Source organism: Lygodium microphyllum, chromosome 1 (assembly GCF_053477565.2).
Source record: "Lygodium microphyllum isolate KBCC chromosome 1, Lygodium_microphyllum_v1.1.10, whole genome shotgun sequence".
Taxonomy (NCBI): Eukaryota; Viridiplantae; Streptophyta; class Polypodiopsida; order Schizaeales; family Lygodiaceae; genus Lygodium; species Lygodium microphyllum.
The window spans coordinates 60492496-60511321 of NC_141135.1; the positions used below are offsets into that span (position 1 = coordinate 60492496).

Genomic DNA, 18826 nt, shown 5'->3' on the forward strand with positions numbered 1-18826 from the left:
GCCGAAGGACTCGATAGTATGCATCCCATCGATCGGTCCGAGTAGATAATTTACAGTACTCTCGCCCCCCCCATGTGGGAAGCATGTAAGACCTCCTGAATATGGCCATCGTGCCATCCCGTTATAAATAACGAGATGATGTCTACTACCAAGCTCAAGTAAATGCCCTCCATACCCTGTGGCGTCTGGCCCAGTATCTGCTGACTCCCGACTGATCCCCAACTCCTCAGGGTTTAATGCTCTCATGATCTCTGGCTGCTCCATATCAAAACTCTCACACTGTCGGCTCTGTGTGCGCCCGTTGAAGTCCCCCATAAAGAAGACCTCACCCAAACTAGAATACAGAATAATGTCCTCTGAGAGCTGTGAATAAGGGGAGGGGGAATCTCTGGCCTGAGATCTATTAACGTCTCTAGAAGGCCATAGTGGCCTATGAGACCATAACTAATACAGCTAGCATGATGATCTCTCATTAGAGAAGAAAACAAAATTATGTGTAAGTCTACATGATAAATTGAAATGGAAAATGAAGAATATGGAAACCAAAGAATATGAAAAACAGAGAAATTGAAAAAGAGTATACAATATCTCCCTCTCGATGTATGGAATCCACCAAGACTTTTCAAGCTACCCCCACCTAACTCGACATGGTAATCTTTGTTTATAACGAGCAATCACGATGCGAATGTGTCACATATGAGCTTGCTTGCGTTATTGAGCAAGAACCCTAGGGCTTTGTGCTCTGTTTATTGTTGTAGCTCTGTCTATTGTGATGCCACATGATGATGTCCCTCGATGGCACTTAATAGGAAATGTAGTGTCTAAGGTGGCAAGGGTCGAGGGGTTAACTAGACTAAAAAAGTTTGTAATTTGTCTTTGGAGGGGTGGATGTGACTTGGGTTGCCTCGAATCCCGTAACAATGTTGCTCTGTGTTTTTAGAGCTCCAATTAGAAAAGGCCCAGTCATCTTTTTTCCTCATAGTCCATCACCTATTTCAATGGTTCAAAGCCGTCCTAAAAGAGGCAATGGTAGCGGCCTCGGATACCACAGTATTCAGTGCATCCACAAATGTAGTGTTACTTCGTCTCTGCTGCGGACCCACAAAGTTGGCACATTTTGTGATTTGTTGCAACATGGCTCCATGGACTTTCTCAATTATCAGTTGATGTGTTGAGGTGCAGATCTGCCCAATAGCAATTTAAAGCTTATGAGAAATTTGAGCATCCATATATCTCGGCCTCACTTTGAAATCGTTGTGGGAAAGCTGCAAGAAGTAACATTGGTATTGTGCCATCTTTGTGCCTAATGGGAAAGAGGGCTTGGACCAAGTTCTCTTTGTTTCCACTTTAGTGATTTTCGCTCTGATCACTCTATTGAACTCTGAACGGCTGAGACTCAAAGTGGGACAATCAAGACTGTAATTGAATGGTGGCAATCTGTCTTTATTCATGCCATGCAAGTTCAGCCACGTGTTCATGTGTTCATACGGACACTGTCTATCTCCTTTTGCTGCAAGCTGTCTTGAAGACTTCAGAGCTAGCTTAGGGTATCCGTTTTTAGGGAGCTGCCATATCCTTTGGAGGAAGGTGATTTCCTAGAATAGTGCCTCAACTACCAAGAGTGTTGCAACCACCTCTGTTTAGATGATCTGTTGTGGTACTAAGGCTTTCGCCCTGATCATACATACTATCATCATGACCAATAGTCTCTCCATTTCTTCCTAGCCATCATAATGTTGTGCTTCAGGTCCGTTATAGTCCATGAGAGGTCTCTGTCTAGTATGATAAAGGCTTGGGCCCTAAATGGCTGCTCCATAGAGTAGTGTGGGCAGAAGTAAAGTGTCAAAGAGCCACGATTTTGTACGAGGCTCTTGAAACTGTATGTTTGCATACTATCGCTCTAGAGTGCCCAAAGCTACATATGCCCGTGCAAGCCTAGGCTCTAAAGTCTCTTTTTGTGAAAACTGTGGCCCTTTGAAAGTGACCCCAAGGTATACATATTGTGTAACCATTTCCATAGACTGACCGTCATACATAAAGTGATGTTTTGATCGTATCACCAAGTTGCCGATGTGTTAAAGACCATAATTTTAGTCTTTCCAAGATTAACGTTGAGGCCTTTCTCTTCAGAAAACACATGCAATGCATCTAGATGTTGCTATAGCCCCTTGGATGAATTGGAGATGAGCAAAATATCATTTGCATATAACAAAATTGGTATCAATACCCTAGCCAAGCTAGCTTCCATACCACCTCTTCTTATATGTAATCTGAAATCTTTGTCAATGTACAATCCAAACAGCAAAGGACAGAGTGGACAGCCTTGCTTTACACTAACCGTGCTAGACACTGAGTTTGTTATACCTCTAGGCACTTGTACTCTACCTATCACTGTCTCGTACAATGTATAAATACACCATTGAATATCCTCTGGGACCCCCGATTCGCAACCTTTGCATGAGTTTTGCACGAGGTACCATATCAAAAGCTTTGTGGAAATCCACGAAACAACATTAGTTTTTTGCATTTGTGATGGTCCTTCCTCAATCAAGGCCCTTAGTGTGAACATATAGTCTAATGTATTGTATTCTTGGTGGATGCCAGCTTGTCTTGTAGACCGTATCCCCTTTGTTTCAGCCCACCAACTCAACTCATGCTTGGCAATAGAGGCATATATCTTTGCTAGCATGCGGCCAATCATAATAGTGCGGTAGTTGTTAGTGACCAATGGATCTCCACTTAAAAAAATCGGCACTATTGTGTGATCAGACCAACTTGCTGGAAACCCCTCACACACAACTCTATTGAAGATATTTAACAAGATAGGGGCCAATGCATAACATGCATGTGCAAAATGTTCTGCCACAAGGCCATGTTGATAGTATGCTCTCCTATTCTATAACCTCCAAATGGCATAGCTCACCAATTTTTCCATAAAGGATCCACACTGTCTTGGCCTAGAGTTTGATGGATAGGAAATCTACTCTTGTGATGGAACCTCATACAGTGCAATAGCATATTCATGCCATACCGTAGGTGATGTCAATTGAATAGGGGGTTGTCTAGCATGAAATTTCCTCCATGTCTTGTTGCCATCCCTGCTCAAAGAGAGTTTGGCTAGATAATCCATTTTCTTTTTCTTCACAAGACGACGGAAGACATTTCGTGCATGCTTGTGTGTGCATGTCCCCAATATAATATCCCTCTTTAGGTGGGTCCTAGCCTGTCTACACTCATTATTATACCAAGCATTTTGAGGGGTAGTGCATTTTCGTGGTGTAGTATAGCTCATCTTACATGGAAATGCCTCTGTAGGTGCATTATGTAAAACCTTTGCTGGAGATTTAGTGACATCCTCTTGTGGTTCATGCTGAACTAGTTGGATTAAGCCATCTTGTACTACATCACTATAGATATGCCAAGTTTTCTCTAGAAATTCGTAGTGTGGGAATGGGTGTATCTTTGTGCATGTTTCTTGTATTTGACCACATGCTAGGGTGAATTTTAGGATTGCATGGTCGGTTGCTAGACCGATTGGTGAGCCCATTACATAGTCCACAATGCTGACTGTCTTTTTGCTATTTCAACAAGTGAAAGCATCTGCTCTCGGCCATCTCGATAAGCCATTGAATATAGCTAATCCATGAGTACTTTCTAATGCTAGCAAATGGGATTAATATGCTGTCATCTCCTTATCTAGAGATGTCCTGTCTTCATCCAATGCCAACTCCTTAAACATCTCATGTTCAATATCATAAAAGATTGATTGCTCCCTCTTTGTTTGAGCATTAAAGTCTCCCAATAGTAGTATGTCCTCAATGCTTGCAAACCTCATAATGTCCTCATGTACTACTTCAAATGGTGATCCCTCCTGAACGGCAAATGTTGAATAGGCAGGTGGGAAGTAACATGCTACAACACATAGATCCCTCGAGCACCATATCCTTAGCCTTACCCATATATATCTAGCCTATACATCTTGTGATACCACATGAATAATTTCTTGGAGGCTTTGACAATAAATCATAGCCACCCCACTCGTTCCTCTGGTTCCTCGAGCCTACGAGCCTGAGGCCTACAAACATTCTCCCATTTGTATCCTACAACATTTGGTAATCTAGAACTTGTTCATTGATGTGTCTCTTATACATAGCTATCTCTATCCCATGGAAAGTATCCTCAAAATACCCTACATCAAGTCTCATTAAACCTTCGTTCTGCTATGACCTTCGTTCTGCTATGATTACTCTACCATCTCTATACACAACATACTTACCTTCTTTATGCGCCTTCAACGCGGTTGGCATGCTGGCCCTTCTATCTTCAAATTGTGCGGGTCTATACACAACATACTTACCTTCTTTATGTGCCTTCAACAGGGTTGGCATGCTGGCCCTTCTATCTTCAAATTGTGCGGGTCGGGTGTAAGATCCTCATCAAGATAAACTTTTTCACCATCCGATCTCTTTTGTCACTTTGAGAGAGAGAGAGCACCCAATCTTTTCTCCTTTCTCATTAAATTGCATCCTGGCACGAGATCTTACTTTTTTTAGTTTGGCGCTCTCTTGAGATTTGCAAGGAGGCGAATTCACTGCAAGGAGAGGTTTTATCCTTCTCCAGGTTGTTGGATTGGTTGGACAAAGATTTGCATAGACTCTAGTTTAATCGGATGGCTCGTTTGGGGTTGCAGACAGTTTTTGATGGTGTTATTCTTGGGCAGTCCCGTCTTTACTCTTTTCGGCGTATTCGTCAACACTTTCGGGTATCCCGTGGATATTGTGATATTTGTCATCCATACAAGTCACACTTCAGAGGTTCTCTCCTTTACCTAGTGCTATAGCCATTGTATCCATGGCGTGACTGGAAGTCTGTGATTCCAGATGATTTTGAGAAGAGGTCTACTAACCACATATACCATCGGATGGTGGAGGCCAAGAGATGGGTCATTGCAAAAGTGAATAAATTATGGCATATTAGGGACGACAAAAAGAAGTGGCAGGAAAGATTCCTTCAGCTTTGGAAGTCTAAGGTTCCCTATCAGGGAAAAGTTCCTGTGGAGACTGCTAATTGGTGGTCTTGCAACTACAGAGATGCTGCATGCTCGAAAGATCTCTGCTGGTCGTTGTGTATTTTGCACTACATGTGATGAAACATTGCTTCATCTTTTTGCCTCTTGTCCAGTAGCGCGACAGATCAGGTGTTTTATTTCTAGCGTCTGGCTCTCGGCGACTCAGCTTCGGATAACAGCCCCGTCATGGATTATGGGAAAGCTGCCCTGTGTGCCTTCTTTGCATTTTGATTTTTCGAGCCAGTTCCAGTTCCTTAGATGGAGTGCCTTTTGGCATATTTGGCGAACTCGGAATGCCTTTCTTTTTGATTCGGTCTCGGGCATCAATGGTCATGTGGCTCGTATTCGAGGTTTAGTGGTATGGCAGATTTTTTCTATGATATCAGGTGACCTGGTTTTTCCTGACATTGGTTGGCCATTGTTCGCTCTACACCAGCAGTGTGATTTTCTCTCTGTGTCATAGTTCTAAGTCTTTCGTCACCATAATAGAACGAACACACACACACACACACACACAACCCCCCCCCCCCCCCCCCCAACAGAGAATGAAATGAAATGATATATTAACGTCTACAAAAGGCTTACAATCACATGTATGATGGTATTAAAAATATGGAGCACAAGCAAAAAAAGAAAAGAAACTAACTATGGCTATGTGTAAAACATAGAGCTCTATCTAGTAACAATGAGCTTCAAAATGGTACAATCTCATGTGGGTATGGAGGGCCTAGCTCTAGCTCAAGCAATAATCCCATGTATCCGCCTATGAAGGTGTTGTTGATGTTTGTGTCGAGGCCTAGGACGTATGGATCAGCTAAGCTGAATGGCTCGATCAACCAGTACTCCTTGTCTGTGTGTTGATTGTGGTGGTGAGAGAGGCTCTCGTGTGGCCTGTGGCTGTAACTGTATTGAAGTCTTCTGAGTCTCCTTTGCAAAGAAATCTGTGAGCTGTCTTTGTGAAGGGTCTCCATGTCCTGGAGCAGCTGTACTCTTGAGGCGCATGTCACAAAGCCATCGTATCTCAAGAAGAAAGAGGCCAAGGCATCGCTGATCGGTAAAATGCATGACTCTAGATAGTGGTCCAAATCCGTTTGTAAAGAGACAGTGGAAACGACCACGGATGTCATAAGACGCTGGGTAGCGGCATATACAATGCTCCTCTATCTCTGGCTCTAATTGGCATATCTGGCATATGCGTTCCTCTGGTGGGATGGATCTATATCTGCCAGTCTCATTGTCTAGCTGATGTGAGGAGGTGCACAATTGGCCAATAGTAGATCTGATCCCATGGGAAAGGTGGGTGTCCATGTATCTCGCGTGAACAATAAATCCATCATCTGTAGTATGAAGGAAATGCTCGCGGTCAAAAGCCATCTTTGTCCCTAGCTCCTTCCCTGGCATCAACCATGTTCGTTTGATATCCAATTGGGTAAGATCCATCCTTATGATCTTGCGAATCTCTAATATGCTCAGATTAAGAGATGGTGCATCAAGTGAGTACTGGAAGGGGGTTAACTTGTCCATGCTAAAGCCATGCAGCTCAAACCAAGCACATTTGTGCATATCAACATGAAGTATCACCCTCTTTTGCAAGCTGCCTGGAGGACTCAAGGGCCAACAGTGCATATGTGTCTGGGTAAGTCGCATAGGCTATGCATGTATGCGACCGATTGGGTGAGGGTCTCTATCTCCATGATATCTAGGATGATTAGATGTAAGGTGTCAGTGCCACATGAGATCATCAGAGCTGCTAGCTCAGCTCTGATGATCTCATGTGGCACTGACACCTTACATCTAATCATCCTAGATATCATGGACACTAGGGGTTTCTCCATCGACCTCCATCCATCATAAGTGCGCCCTGATCTGTTACAGTGGTTAAGATTGGGCCCCCATATCTATACTCCATAAAGTAGTGTGGATGTGACCAGTGTATCAAAGAGCCATAGCTTGGTGCGGGGTTCTTGTAATTGCACTTGTGAGCACATCCTCTTCAAATCATCTAGTGCTGTGTATCCGCGACTCAGTCTAGTGTCTGCTACTTGTCGTATAGAAAAGGTGGGCCTTGTGAATAAGAATCCCAGGTATATATAAGAATCCACATACTCCAGCTCCTCAGATCCATACGTGAATTTAGGTGCTGATCTCTTGACCCACTGTGGTGTAGTATTAAATATCATCACCTTGGTTTTACCAAGGTTCAGTGAAAGCCCACTATCCAAAGTATAGAAGTGTAATGCATCCAAGTCTCTCTGTCGACACTCTGGAGAGTCAGCTATGAATACAATGTCATCTATATACAATAGGAGTGGTATCCAAGTTCCAGCTAGTGGAGCTCCTCTATCTCCTTTTTGTGAAATATAATCAGCAATCCTATCAATGTACATGCCAAATAATGTTGAAGAGAAGGGGCATCATTGCTCACCTCAATGGTGGAGTAAATAGGTGCCGAAAGGCCCACATGAGTCTGGACTATGCCCAGAACTCTCTCATACAGTGCCAAATCACCCCAACTGAGCTCTTTCGGTACTCCCATGTCATGCAATCTATGTATGGGCTTGTCTCTCGGTACTGTGTCAAAGGCTTTGCGAAAGTCCACAAAGCATTAGTAGGTCCATTGGCCATGGCCCCTTCCCTCCTCAATGATCGCTCGGAGTGTGAGGATGTGATCCAACGTGGAGAAGCCTCTCCTAAAGCTAGCCTGTTCGTGTGCTCTAAGACCCCACATCTCTGCCCACCTGCTTAACTCATGGTCAAGGATGAAAGCATATAACTTAGCCAATATATGTCCAACCACGATAGTCCAATAGTTACTAGGTAGAGTAGGGTCCCCTGACTTGAGGATAGGCACAATAGTGTTCGTGGTCCATCTTTCTGGTAGGGCTTCACACATGGCTCTGTTAAACATGTAAGGTAGGAATCTTGCCACCAAATCTCTAGCATGGATGAAGTGCTCGGCTACTAATCCATCAAGATCTTGTGCTTTATGCTCCTAAGTCTGTCAATGGCCCCTCCAACCCTACTTTGTGTAAAGAAAGTGGTGGCCTTTGGACAAGGTTGAAATGGGTCAGGAAGAGATGGCTGAGCCTTCACAGTATAAAGACTAGTTGCATACACTTCCCATACAGCGGTGGACGTAATAGGCGTGGTCGGGCAATGCCCTTTGAAAAGCCTCCAAGGCTCTCTAGAGTCTTGGCTCAAGAATAACTGATATAGGTCTCGCTCCTGTTGGGCCAAGAATGTTCTCTTCTTCCACCGTGTGACGCGTCTAAAGAGTATTTGTGCCTGTCTGTGGGTAGTGGACCCCAGTGCTATTTCTCTTTGTAGCCGTGCTCTGGTCTCACGGCACTCATCATCATATCAGCTGTTATGAGGTGTCACCCCGGTGCAGGTTCTCTGTGTGGATCATGAGTGTGGGATGGCTACACCAAATGATATATTAATGTCTCCAAAAGGCGAAAATGACCTATGAGACCGTGAGTTACAATCATGTGTATGATGGTACAACTGTCTGGGGAAAATATGTAGCACAAAGCAAAAAAAGAAAGAAAGGAAACTAACTATGGCTATGTGTAAAACTTAGAGCTCTATCTAGTAACAATGAGCTCCAAATGGTACAATCTCATGTGGGTATGAATGGCCTAGATCTAGCCCGAGCAATAATCCCCTGTATCCGCCTATGAAGGTGTCGTTTGTGTCTGTGTCGAGGCGCCTAGGACGTCTGGATTGGCTAAGTTGAATGGCTCGATCAATTAGTATTCCTTGTCTGTGTGTGGACTGTGGCGGTGAGAGAGGTTCTCGTGTGGACTGTGGTTGTAATTCTATTGAAGTCTTCTGAGTCTACTTTGCAAAGAAGTCTGTGAGCTGCCTCTGTGAAGGGCCTCGATGTCCTGGAGCAGCTGTACTCCTGACGCACATGTCACGAAGCCATCGTATCTCAAGAAGAAAGAGGCAAGGCATCGCTGATTGGTAAAATCCATGACTCTGGATAGTGGTCCAAATCCGTCTCTAAAGGGACAGTGGAAACGACCACGGACCTCATAAGACGTTGAGCAGCGGTATATATAATGCTCCTCTGTCTCTAGCCGTAATTGACATATCTAGCATATGCGCTCCTTTAGTAAAATGGATCTATATCTGACAGTCTCAATGTCTAGCTGATGTGAGAAGGTGCGCAACTGGCCAATAGTATATCTGATCCCAGGGGAAAGGTGGGTGCCCATGTATCTCGGGTGAACAATAAATCCATCATCTGTAGTATGAAGGAAATACTCGTGGTTGAAAGCCATCTTTGTCCCTAACTCCTTCCTTGGCATCAACCATGTCCGTTTGATATCCAATTGGGTAAGATCCATCCTGATGATCTTTCGGATCTCTAACATGCTCAGATCAAGAGATGGTGCATCAAGGGAGTATTGGAAGGGGGGTAGCTTGTCCATGCTAAATCCATGCAGCTCAAACTAGGCCGTTATCTATGCATACCAACATGAAGTATCACCCTCTGTGGCAAATTGCCTGGAGGACTCAAGCGCCAACCGTGCAAATCTGTGTTTGGATAAGTCCCATAGGCTATGTATGTATGTGACCGATTGGGTGAGGGCCTCTACCACAATCGGTGTAGCTGCTAGCTCGGCTCTGATGATCTGATGTGGCTGTAAGGCCTTACATCTGATCATCCTGGATATCATGGACACTAGGGGTCACCATCAATCTCCATCGGTCATAAGCGCGCCTTGATCTGCTACGGTGGTTAAGATTGGGCTCCCATATCTATACTCCATAAAGTAGTGTGGATATGACTAGTGTATCGAAGAGCCATAGCTTCGTGCGGGGTTCTTGGAATTTCACTTGTGAGTACATCCTCTTTAAACCATCTAATGCTATGTATTCGTGAGTCAGTCTAGTGTCTGCTGTCTCTCCCATAGAAAAGGTGGACCCTGTGAATAAGACTCCCAGGTATGTATAAGAATCCACATACTCCAGCTCCTCAAATCCATATGCGAATTTAGGTGCTGATCTCCTGACCCACTGTGGTGTAGTATTAAATACCATCACCTTGGTTTTACCAAGGTTCACTGAAAGCCCACCATCCAAAGTATAGGAATGTAATGCCTCCAAGTGTCTCTATAGACCCTTTGGAGAGTTAGCTATCACTACAATGTCATCTGCATACAATAGAAGAGGTCTCGAAGTGCGAGCCAGCGGGGCTGCTATATCTCCTTCCTGTGAAATGTAATGAGCAATGCCATCAATATATATGCCAAATAGTGTCGGAGAGAGGGGGCATTTTTGCTTCACTCCAATGGTGGAGTAAATAGGTGTCGAAAGGCCCCCCAGGTATTCGAACTCTATCCACAACGTTCTCATACAGTGCCAAAATACCCCAAGTGAGCTCTTTCGGTACTCATATGGCATGCAATCTATTTATCAGTGTGTCTCTCAGTACTGTGTCAAAGACTTTGCGGAAGTCCACAAAGTAGCAGTAGGTTTGTTGGCCATGGGCCCTTCCCTCCTCAATGATCGCTCTGAGTGTGAGAATGTTATCCAATGTGGAGAAGCCTCTCCTAAAGCCAGCCTGTCCTTGTGCTCTAAGACTCCACATCTCTGCCCACCTGCTTAACTCATGCTCAAGGATGGAAGGATCAACTTAGCCAATGTATGCCCAACCACGATAGTCCGATAGTTACTGGCCGATAGTTACTGGGTAGAGTAGGGTACCCTGACTCGAGAATAGACACAATAATGTTCGTGCTCCAGCTTTCTGGTAGGCCTTCATACATGGCTCTATCAAACATGTAAGTTAGGAATCCTGCCACCAAATCTCTAGCATGGATGAAGTGCTCGGCTACTAATCCATCATGATCTTGTGTTTTCTCCTTTGCTAAGTCTGTCAATGGCCTTTCGGACCCTACTTTTTGTAAAGAAAGTGGTGGTCTCTGGACAATGTTGAAATGGGTCAGGAAGAGATGGCTGACCCTTCACAGTATAAAGACTAGTTGCATACGCTTCCCATACAGCGGTGGACCTCTTTTTCCACCGTGTGAGGCGTCTAAAGAGTATCTGTGCTTGTCTCTGGGTAGTGCACCCCAGTGCTATCTCTCTTTGTAGCCGTGCTTTGGTCTCATGACACTCATCATCATACCAGCTGTTTCGAGGTGTCACCCGGGTCCAGTGTACCCCGAAACGGCGTTTCGGAGAGTCTGAATCGGACCGGCCGTTTCGGACTGGGATGGAAATGGCTGCATGCCGTTTCGGGATCCTGCGGCCCGCTGGCCCCGTTTTGTGTGGTTGTCCAGCGCTTCTCCTTCCCCACTTCGTCTTGATTCTCTCTCGTGTAGGTCTTCTTAATCCCCATCTCGGTCGCGACTCGCAATGATTCTCCTTCCTCACCTCGGACTTGTCACCTGCAACAACCACCTCCCGTCTGCTCTTCCTCTTCCTCTTCCTCTTTCTCTTTTCCTTTTGCTTACTCTCGTCCTCGTTCTCGTCCTCCTCCTCCTTGTTCTTCTTGTTCTTTTTCTTTAATCCATTACCTAGGTCCTAACTCCTAAAGGCATATCATGGTGCCAGACCCATATTGGAGGCATGTCATTCTGATCAAGGGATACAAGGGCTCCGGCGGATCAAAGAAGTGGCGGTGCAACTATTGTAGATTGGAGAAATCGAAGAGTGTAATGCGCGTGAAAGACCAGTTGGCTTGCGTTTCCAACAAAGACATTGGGCCTTGCGTAAATGTGCCGGTAGAAGTAACAGTAAGTCTCCATCTTTGGCGTCGAAAGCGTATGGGTATTGAGCTAAAAGAGGATGAATCAACACCACATGGGGCTAATGAAGCACAAGTTGGGAAAGAGAGGCTAGTAGATCTAGTGGCGCTAGCCAAATTGGAGGTGCCAGTGGCCCATAAAAAAGAAGTGCATCCATATCCGTATCGGGTCCAAGTGCAAAAAGAACCCCGTTGCCATTTTCTAGTGGTGGTGGGCTAAAGGGCTCCTTGCATGGTGCAAGTGTCTATGCAAGACTTCAAAGGCAGGCAATTGTAGAGACAACTAGGGAACTCACACGCTTATTTATTCGGTGTGCTATCCCTTTTAATGTGGCCACTACACATCAATGCAAGAAGACAATCAGGGCAGTAAGCCCATAGGGTGTGAGTGGGAAGGTCCATTCGTTGATGCATTACGCACACGGGAGCTTCGAAAAGAGAAAGCATCCATAGAGGCTCAATTGGATCCCTTGAAGGAAACATGGGTGAAATATAGATGCACAATATTATGCGATGGATGGTCAGATATACGCCGAAGGAATATTTACAATATTTTGGTGTCTTCATGTAAAGGCACCATGTTCATTAAGGCCATCAATGCCTCTGCCTCAGGTCTTATTATCATAGGAGCTTTCATTTGGGAGCACATGCGACAGGTCATCATGGACATAGGAGTCCAAAATGTAGTGCAGGTGGTGACAGATAATGGAAGCAATTGTGTGTCTATGGGACGTATGCTTCAGGAGGAGTTTTCTAGCACAGTATGGACTCCATGTGCATCCCATTGCCTTGACTTGCTTATTAAAGATGTTGGGCAAATATCTTGGGTGGATGACATTTTCAAGACGAGAACAAGCATGGTAAGATTCGTGAAGAAGAGGCCATCCGTCACAAGCATATTTCAAGCCAATAGCACACTTGAGCTATTGAAACCCTCCACCACTCGATTTGCTTATATGTTTATTGTATTGGAGAGGTTGATACGAGTCCGTCCAAATTTGATACGGACCATTGCATGCTAGGAATGGTTTTATGGAGTGAGAGAGAGTCTTTAAAGGCTCTTGCTTTTAGACACAATATTTTAAATGAGAGTTGGTGGATTGAGGCAGAGACATTGGTGAAAAGTCTTACTCCTATTTATATTGTATTGTGCATCACAGATATAGAGGGGAGTACTTTGGGGCTTCTATATGAGCATATGGATAAAATTGACGAGGCCTTGCTTCGCAATAGCTTTTTGCCCCAAGACAAGTAAGTTTTTGTTTAACTTTTACACGTGTAATTATTTGGTATTAACGACTCCTCAATGATTGATCATTATTCTAAAATGTAAGTTTTCAACATATTTTATCTATAGGGTTGATGAGATTCGTGCAGTGTGGAATGTACGATGGGATTGGTTCCATAAACCAATCCATGCTGTCGCACATATCTTGCATTCCCTTTAGCGTAGCGAGGAGTAGTACACTAGCGAGGAGTTAGAGAAGGGCTTCATGGAGTACATGAGGCACCTCACAGGGGATCATATAGATATGATGAGAAGAGTAGAGGATGATTTGCTAGCATTCCGTAATCATTCTTTTCATTTTGGTTGACCCACAGCTAAGCTTCGAGAGACACAGCTTCAGCCTGTCTCTTGATGGGAGAAATACGGCAATTGTGCTCCTACTTTGGTATGTGATTGGTAACTTTTATATTTTGAATCTTGATTATCTAATGCATTATGCAACCTAGGTAAAAAGTTCTGTAATCTATTGCCCACTCAAATGTTGATTTTGTGGCATGCATATTAGCAATTGCCAATTACTTAAGCTCAATCTTTTAAATTTGAATAGAAACGCATTGCCATTCGGATCCTCTTGCAAGATTGTAGTTCAGGGCCTGCTGAGAGGAATTGGAGCACATGGATGCTCTTCTACACCAAAAAGAAAAACAAGCTCACAACTGCCCAGTTGGAGCGTTTAGTGTTTTGCCATTGTAATCTTCAGCTTTTTGAGAGGACCACTCTGTCCCTTGAGCCTTCACAGGTAAATTTGTAATGATAAGTATTATATATAATTAGCTTTTTAACCTTGAGTTCTTGATACTTGACATTGCTAATTTGCTTGGAAGTTGGATTGTAAATTGTGATATGTATGAAGTTTGAACATTGAAGATATTGAATCTCCTCTCATATGATATATCTTTTGTGAGAAATGCGGGATCTAGAGCATGGCAAAACCGGAAGCTATGGAGGATGAAATGAGAAGTGTGGACTCATGATGAAGAAGACAAAGACACTGTTTGTTACACAAGTGAATTAGGTTCCAAGATTGAGACTTGGACTCATAAACACAATCTTGTGTATGTGGACAATGACATTGACACTTCATTGATAAGAGAAGGAAGCAAGTACAATGCTTTATAGGAAAGTAGGAAACTGCAGTAGGCACCATTGTGCATATGGGATAAGTTAGCCTGCATATCCTTGACCCTGAGACTCCATACAAAGAGGCTGTTTGAGTGTGATTGCTGATTCTCAACACCCCTCCTCAATCACAACTAGAAAAAGGCACAAAGTGTGTAGAGGCTGTAATGAGAACCACCTGCAAAGTGTGGGCATACCACAGACATGGCAAAACACCAGAGGCTGTCGCAGAAAAAGCTAAGTGTGGGTACCATAAACATGGTGGACATCCAGAGGCTGTAACAGGGGCCTCACAAAGTGTACAAGGACTGTAATGCCAAGTTACATAAGGAGTTTACAAAGCTTATGGCAGGAAGCATTAGGGCAAGGAAAATACACGGCTATTAAAACAGTCTATCAGAATTATGAGAGTACAAGGACTGATGAGTCTTGTCCTTCCGATCCTGGTGGTCTTCATCTTCATCTTCTTCTTCCTTTGCTCCATTTTCTTCTTCTTCTTTGATTGCGACTAGATAGGCCTTTTGGGATCTCTTTCTTGCGTGGCAGAATTTCTCGGTGTGTCCGGTCCTTTTGCAGAAGTCACAGAAGAGCTGATCCTTCTTGCCTTTGTACCTGTTGCCAACATATAATGCATGCTCATCTCTAGAGGTACTTGGTTCTTCTTTAGTTTTTAGCTTCTTTTCTTCTTCTAACAGTGATGCCTGGATATCAACAAGTTCAGGATTTGGCATGTTGATTAAAGTTGTTGATACATTATTATATTCAGGAGGCAAACTCTTAAGTAGAACACCGATGCAAACATCTTCATCCATTTTAATGTTGATTCCTGCAAGTTGGGTTAGGAGTCCTTCCATGTAATTGAGATGTGTGGCAAGTGATGTGCTGGACTTCATTTCAAGCCTGAAGAACTCAATTAGGAGACCATACTTTGATGATTTAGATTGTGCACCGAACAGGGTGTCAAGTCTTTTCCATGTATCCTGTGAGGTCTCACAGTTATCCACATGGTGGATATAACTGTCGTCTAGCTCCAGTTTGATAATGGCCTGAGCTCTGTCATCATTCTTTTGCCAAGTAGTTGCAAGGTCTGCGTCCCGAGGTTTCTTCTCTTTGCCATTTGTGATGGCCCAGAGACCCTTCTTCATCAGGATGAGCTTGATGCGGGTTTGCCAAGTGTGGAACCCGACTCCTTTGAATCGAGCATTTGGAGAGTCTTTGCCCATGTTAGACTTACGGGAACAATAGCAAATCAACTTCAGACTTATTAGATTTGAGCAACAGAAGAATTGGTTGAGAGACACAAGTGCTAAAAAACACTAACTGAGTGTCAATGAATACCAAATCTACAAAAATCTTTTACTCTTTTAAAATCCAAGTGATCTTCCCCTTCTTGATTTGATGCTGATGCCTTCAGATCTGAGTGACAGTACTTTAATGAACTTCAGAGAGTATTGCTCAGTGATTAAAATCACTGTTGATAACTTCAGTGAGAGAAACAGTGAAAAATGTCAAGATTTTGAAGCTTTGGCTATGGTGGAATTAGGGTTTCTGAGACAGGGGCCTGGTTTTTTGCTGATTGCAGGAGCTACAGTGGATCATTTTCAAAAATTTTTATATGCCTAGGAAGCTGATTTCATGGGCTACAAAAGCCCTATCATAATCGTCAAAATCGTGGACAGTATGCAGCACGCAGGGGGCGCGAACAGAATTGGCGCAGTCTGGGGTAGCGACGTCGAATTTGTGCAATGCCAGAGCTGTAGCTTGCCAATGTGGTTGTTTGTTGTGCCAGGATGAAGCGCCTTGAGCAGAGGAACAACTCCCTAGAAGAAATCGTGGGCTGAAATGGCCTGGTTGAAGAGTTATGGAAGCTCCAAGTAAGGTAGGTCCTGTCTGGCTATGGTAGACACAGAGCAGAGATTAAGGATTTTCACAATGCTGAGCTCCAGATGGTCCAATGTCTTGGATTGATGTGATACAGGGAAGCTTTGTGAGTTGGGGAATACTTTTCCAGAAGGAAGCTCCAAGAGATTTGACCTGTGGAGTGAGATATAAGCAGCTCAATCTGACAGGGTGCTGCTGGCTATGGCTGCCATGGAAGCTTCAGTGAGAGTAGAGTTGGGAGATGAAGTCATGAGCTGACATTGAGCTAGACTGAGGTTGAAAGGAATCAAGAGAGGCTAGACAAGCAATGCCATGCCCAACTGGGCTTTGATACCATGTGAGAAATGCGGGATCTAGAGCATGGCAAAACCGGAAGCTATGGAGGATGAAATGAGAAGTGTGGACTCATGATGAAGAAGACAACGACACTGTTTGTTACACAAGTGAATTAGGTTCCAAGATTGAGACTTGGACTCATAAACACAATCTTGTGTATGTGGACAATGACATTGACACTTCACTGATAAGAAAAGAGTACTATCATTGCATTAAGAAAGGAAGCAAGTACAATGCTTTATAGGAAAGTAGGAAACTGCAGTAGGCACCATTGTGCATATGGGATAAGTTAGCCTGCATATTCTTGACCCTGAGACTCCATACAAAGAGGCTGTTTGAGTGTGATTGCTGATTCTGAACATCTTTGTCTTGTTCACCTTTACACGTGAATGCTGACAAGATTCATATAGAGAAGGTGTGTGACATTCCGCAGATATCACAGAAGGAGCGGGATATCTACTCTATACTCTATGAGGAGCTATCGGCACCGGTGCATGAGACTCGTGAACAGAGAGGGTCAGAGTAAGGGCCACACGTAGTCATGCATCACACGCAGAGTCAGAGCTAGAGTTTGAGGATGAGGCTGAGGCTGCTTCATCAACTTCTCGATCAGGGACCTTGCAGTTGGACAAGAAGATGGTGCACAGATTCTCAGAGTCCAGATGACTCGTGATATACAGGAGTCAGTTTAGCAGTGCACAGTCCAGACTAGAGTTGTTGGTTGTTCATTGATCTTGATACTTATAGTCTCACTGGACTTTGGAGTTTTGACAGATAATAGATTATTCACATGAGATAGTTACTATCATTGTATCTTGATCCCACTTATTATGCATCTTGATTCTTGTTCCAACTTCCATTGTTCTTGATGTCAGTCTTCACTGCTCTTTAAAGTTTAGATCATAGATTATTCATGAGTCATAAATTCTAATTCATTTTGTTACCTTATATTTTGAAAATTGAGTCTTAATTGTATTAAGCTGTTTTAAGTTTCAACCATTGAGTCCTCAATCTTGACTCTTGACTTCTGAGTCCTTAATCTTCACTCGTGAGTCGTGACTTGTGTGAGGAGTCGTGACTTGTGAAATGTGACATGAAGACTCAAATGTGATTTTAATCATATGACATGAAGACTCAAAATTTTGTATGAAATTTGAATACATGTTGTTGTAGACATTGATATATTTACATACTCACATATTACTGTATTTTTTTTAGTGTACAATCCAAAACGCGGTTTCCCCGTTTTCAAAATTTGGTCGAAACTCCGAAACTCCAGTTTTTTCCGTTTCCGTTTCTCCCGTTTCCGAAACTCCCCCGTACTATGTCCCGGTCGAGGCTCTTTGTGTGGGTCGTCGGTCTGGGAAGGCTACACATGCAACGATGTGTGAGTCTCACTGAACTGTTGAGTCTGCTCTTGTAATGGAACGTCGGGGTTTGCCTCCTGCAACAATCTAAGGATCTCCGCCTCATAGGTTTCCTCTGTCTCTTTGGAAAAGAGGTATCTCGAGTGTTGGTGAGTTGCATGATGGGTCTTCATGTCAGTGAATTGGAGGTCCATGGTGAATGATAGGTAGGCATGATCCATTGCAACTTCGAGAAGGTGTGGGGATACTGAGAGGTCTTGGATGCGAGATATCAACATCGGTGGAGCAAAAATATAGTCTACTGTGCTGGCATCGTGTCGGTGAGGATAACATGTAAAGGCGGCGGATAGAGGGTATCTAGCCAGGCCATTGGGAATGGCCAGCTTGTGTGCTGTGCCTATCTCCACAAGGTATATCCCATATTCGGTGACTTCCCCGATATCCTAAGAGGTTCTCTCCAGTTGTAGGTCTGACACATTCTAACAGCATCCACATAACCTGGTGGCTGGTCCATATATACCTCTTCTTGCAAATCACCATGCAAGAAGGCATTCTTTACATGCTTTGAACTTGTGGCCAAGTCTAGGTGATCTTCTTCCTTTATGAGTTCTTTCACTTTATGTTGGGCGGTTATATGTATGTGGGGATTTTCATTTTCTTGGGGGACTAGTGATCAAGGCATGAAGCCCTAAAGTTTAGGTTATGTATGTTTGGGGAGGTCTAAGGAGTTGTTTACCTCCCATGAAGACATTGTGTCGAGCACTCTAAGAACTAGGTCCTGCCAGCCATCAGCACTGCGTGTGCTGCCCTTGGGCGCTTGTAGTGTGCATGTTGTTATGTCGAGAGTGAGAGAGAGATATAATCTGGGAGTGCGTGACTGTGACCATGCATAGATCAGAGAGTTGACCTGCGCTTGCTCAGAGAGAGAGAGAGAGAGAGAGAGAGAGAGAGAGAGAGAGAGAGAGAGAGAGAGAGAGAGAGAGAGAGAGAGAGAGAGAGAGAGA

The 18826-nt window shown here is 43.9% G+C and overlaps 1 protein-coding gene and 1 pseudogene across 3 annotated transcripts in view; both read left to right on the forward strand.

The window, feature by feature from the left end:
• Positions 1-18826, forward strand: part of LOC148041168 (uncharacterized) — a 149018-nt gene that overhangs the window by 117548 nt on the left and 12644 nt on the right. The gene's annotated exons all lie outside the window — the stretch shown is intronic.
• LOC148041169 (uncharacterized) lies at positions 11629-17066 on the forward strand (annotated as a pseudogene).